Raw genomic sequence first — 5,000 nt, forward strand, 5'->3', positions numbered from 1 at the left:
CACATTAGTCATGCACACTTGAATGCTCATACACTTACACGGGGGAATAATGTATATATATTATTTTTTGCATGTGTGCTATCTAGTTTATCTTTACCTTTATATTGATGATATCCTTCTCAAGAATCTATGCTTTTACCCTAATTACATATGTTTGTTTTACACCTAAATACTTAAATACATATTCTTAAATAGGTAAATCATAAACACACACATACACACACACACACACACACACACACACATATATACATATATATATATATATATATATACACTCAAATACATACGCACACACAATATATATATGCGTGTGTGTGTGTTTATGATTTACCTATATAAGATTAAGCATCTAAGAATTTAGGTGTTAAACAAACATAAACAATTAGGGTAAAAACATGGATTCTTGAGAATAACATCATCAATATAAAGGTAAAAATAAACTAGACAGCATACACATGCAAAAAAGAAGTCTGAGACCATATCAATCTCAGCAATTTCCATTGGTGGATGTCTGTGGCATTCAAGCGATCAATAATCACAGAGATCATGATCACACGGATTCCGGCTCATGATAGTTTACGGGAGTCTAAGCGTTGATTTATGTCTAAATGGTTCATGCATGAACTTGTGTGAAAAAAAAAAAAAAATATATATATATATATATATATATATATATATATATATATATATATATATATATATATATATATATATATATATATATATATATATATATATATATATATATATATATATATAATGAACCGGTTAAAAGTTAAAAACTATACGCCAGATAATTAACTATAAAACTCCCTACATCTGCACGCTAATTATAAAATAATACGATTAGCCTGGTAGCACACAAATGTTTAGTAAAATTCTAGCTTTCACATAACAAATACATCAAAATTGCATCCCCCTTCAAAAAAAAAACAAAAAAAAAACACTATAAAATAAAAACAAGTGTCATCAGTAAACTGTCATGACCTCAATACGCCCAGTCCAAGGTATGAGAGTGGGGGGGTGGGGGGGGAGAGAGAGAAGGAGATATGAGGACAGGTGTGCCACATGAAGTATTATTCCCCATCAGGTTAATGACTCCTGGACTCATCCCACACAGGTGCTGAGAATAATGGGACTATCAGTCCTACAGATCCCCATAGCTGTCGAATAAATTACCAGATGGTAACAGATACAAAGCCCAGGACTGGAATGTGTCATCGGGGGAAAGTGAAGCTTCGGACCCGCGTTGCTCCTTATGCCAGCTCAAAATGTAAGTTGTGATTTACTTAATGATGCTGTGCTGCATACCTTCCTCTCGTTTTCTTTCTGTCTAAACTATATATATATATATATATATATATATATATATATATATATATATATGTATATATATATATATATATATATATATATATATATATATATATATATATATATATATATATATATGTATAATACCCACTGGTGACAATGAAAAAGAGGAATGCACCTGTCCAAAAAGGGATGGTTCAATACTAACATTAGAAGAAGGAAGACGACATGACGTCATGTTTGCTATTTACCATTCTCGTGTATTTTATAACAAAATGATGCTTGGAGATAAAAAAAAAATAAGTTTAACACCGGATTACACCGGAGTCACAATACCAAAGTTAGCAGATATAAATGATTAAATCAATCAATATATATATACGTATATTTTATATACGTGTATATCTATATAAATATATATATAATATATATATATATACATATATATAGCTATAATATAATATATATATATTTATAATATATATATTATAATATATATATATATATAAATGTGCGTGTATTACTGAGGCAGAGCAAAACATACAAAGAAAACATAAAGAACTGAAAAAACAATATTCATAATAATCTTCCCACATCTCCAAACCCCTTTCACTTTCAATACCTCTAACACTTAATAGTACTTCCGCTCTAGGGACTTAATGAAGTTAATGAAAAGTTTACAGAGTTTCACTTAAAACTGGGTGATACAGATTCTCCTTGTGCTGAATCTTCACGCGGATGAATTCCAATATCCGGATCAGCTGACGCAGATACGGCCTAAATAATTCCTTGGGGACAGTCTAGGAATATATTCTCTAAAATCTAACATATGGCATTCCGTTTGTAAAACAAACACGACATATTCACGGATAAACAAGCGAGACGATGGATTAGAGATGCAGACAAGAACAAATTTCTTGGGTTTGTTTGTGAACATAACTATGACCTTCATATGTCAACAGACACAAACAAATACACGAATACATTCATCAACAATCTTTAAACAGAAACGAAAAAAAAAAAAAAAAAGATTTGGTCAATGAATGAATCTAAAATAAAATACAACAGAATAACCAAACTACCAAAGAGAGAGAGAGAGAAACAAAGGCGTAAAAAGCGAAAGGAGAATTTCGCTGGCATCATAACGTCACGTACAATTCTTCTCAGCTTCACCCGTATGGAGGATGACATTATTCCCTACACAGCAAGACTCAGAGCAAAATATTAAGTAAGAAGTATTTACCTTGACGTTATGAGACGTGATGTAAATCCCACCACAGTGCTCAATGAAACGTGCGTTGCAACATATTTTTGTACATAATATTGTAAGGAAAGTATCAACTACAGATCTTTGCCTCACCATCCCCGGTAAACACACAACACATAAGAAAAAAATCGTTTTTCAAAAATACGACCGTTAAGAATTATATTTCTAGTGTGCTGTCACACAAATGAGACACATTTATTACATATGTAGTGTATGTGCATATACACATGAAAGTGAACACAGACGAACATCGCACGCGAACGTTTATCCACCAGTCCATCCAGCTGTAAATGGGTCAATTAAGAGGGTTGGGCTGCATCCTTCCAGTGTCACCCATTCCAAAGTGGAAAAAGCGAAAATTGAATCCTTACACACACACACACACACACATGCATACGCGTAAGAATAGAATATTAATTAGATGAGAGCCAACTTAAAAGCTATGCATGACAGAGATCAAAGGCCCCCCAGACTTCACGAATTCCAAAGCCAAACCCTGGCCGTGCTGTTTACACAAGGAAAGCCTTTTGTATCATTTGCTCTTATGCCTCTCGGTCATGAAGATCGAAGTCCAAAGGTTCACACAGACAAACAGAGAAAGTGAAGCGAAATGTCATGGCAGCTTGTTTATGAAAAGGTAAAGGAGCGTAAGGATTGTAATTGTCATTGTAAGTTTTAATCTCTCCACTTTCTAGATTTTCACATCCGCTTACACGATAACAATAAATGGTTGTAATAGTTATTAAACGCAATTTCATGAAAAATTATTATTATTATTATTATTATTATTATTATTATTATTATTATTATTATTATTATTATTATATTATATTATTATAGCAGAAGAAACATTTACACGGTACTCAAACCCAGTGCTTTCGTCAAGCCCGCTTTGTTCCTTGCAAAGATGCATCTTCAATTCAACTTACATCAACAAACTCCCCAAAATACAATTTCGTGCCTCATCGTACCTGACCTCGGCGAGTTGGAAATTTCTCTCTTTTACGTAAAGTCACACACACACACACACAACACACACACACACACACACACACACAGAAAGAGAGATGAAGAAGGGAACGACGACAAGGTAAAACCCACTGTTATGTCACGGGAGGAAGACGATATGAACGGAGAAGCGGAGGGACGATTACAACCTTCATACTAACCTCCCCCTTCCACAACCCCACCCTTCCCCCAGCTGCGTCATGAAATGTCTTTCGTGACCCGTTCCGTTTCAAGTTCAGAGACCCAGCAGCCACACCGGAAAACGCCACACTAGAAGCGACAGGGCGAAAGACATCTTGCGTTCCATTTCACGCTGGAGGAAATCAATCAGCCAACTTAAGCCTTAAATGCATTTAGTTTTATCTTTTATAAAAAAAAAATAATGCAAAACTAAGCAAGATAGACTTACATATAATTGCTCCTTTACAAAATAATTTTGATAAAATAGAAAGTTCACTCTACTGACATTTCTCCCGATATTGACCTTTTGAGATTTTTGGAGGGTCCAACATTTATCTTTAACAAAACGCATTCCGATCGATTATGGACGTACCAATTCTTTATTGTAGTGCTCGCTGTGAAATTAACTCTAATGGTGTACGGATAGCTTCGGCATCATATCGTAGTTGAATACCTGCCCTTTATTGTAGCATGTTTCAAAATAGAAAGAACACGTTATTTACATAATAGAATTCGACGTCGTCAGAATCGCGTAATGTTAATTAAGTAAAATGCAGCCTTACAGACATTTGATTTCTTCCGATGAAATGTATGTTTACAATAATAATATACTATAATAATAATAATAATAATAATAATAATAATAATAATAATAATAAAAAGGCCTATTCCAAGTCATTTGGTTGAATACTGATAAAAAAATATATTCACATTTATTTCAGAAATGCGACAATCCACTTATATTATAAAAACAAATAACATATCACAACTAAAAAAAGAAAAAAAAAAACTCCTGAAGCAGAAAAACACAGCATTCTTGAAGATAAAAACATGCAAGAAAATGCACAAACATTTCAAATATTTCAAGTCAATGAACATTTAGGTTGTAGTTCAATGTTTAGGCGGCGTGTAGAATACTATTCTACTAATTAGGAATGCACCTGTGTCTTTCCTTATATCCGTATTGCTTATTATTGTGTACATACATCCATACTGCATATATATAATATATATATATATATATATATATATATATATATATATATATATATATTTCAATAAAACCAGAATTCAACTATGAAAAAATATATCCAATTTCCTCTATATCAAATATATATAAACAATATATATACATATATATACATATTTATATATATATATATATATATATATATATATATATCTTCAATAAACAAGCATTCAATTATGAAATGAAAAAAATATATAA

The sequence above is a fragment of the Macrobrachium nipponense genome, chromosome 24 (assembly GCF_015104395.2).
Source record: "Macrobrachium nipponense isolate FS-2020 chromosome 24, ASM1510439v2, whole genome shotgun sequence".
NCBI lineage: Eukaryota > Metazoa > Arthropoda > Malacostraca > Decapoda > Palaemonidae > Macrobrachium > Macrobrachium nipponense.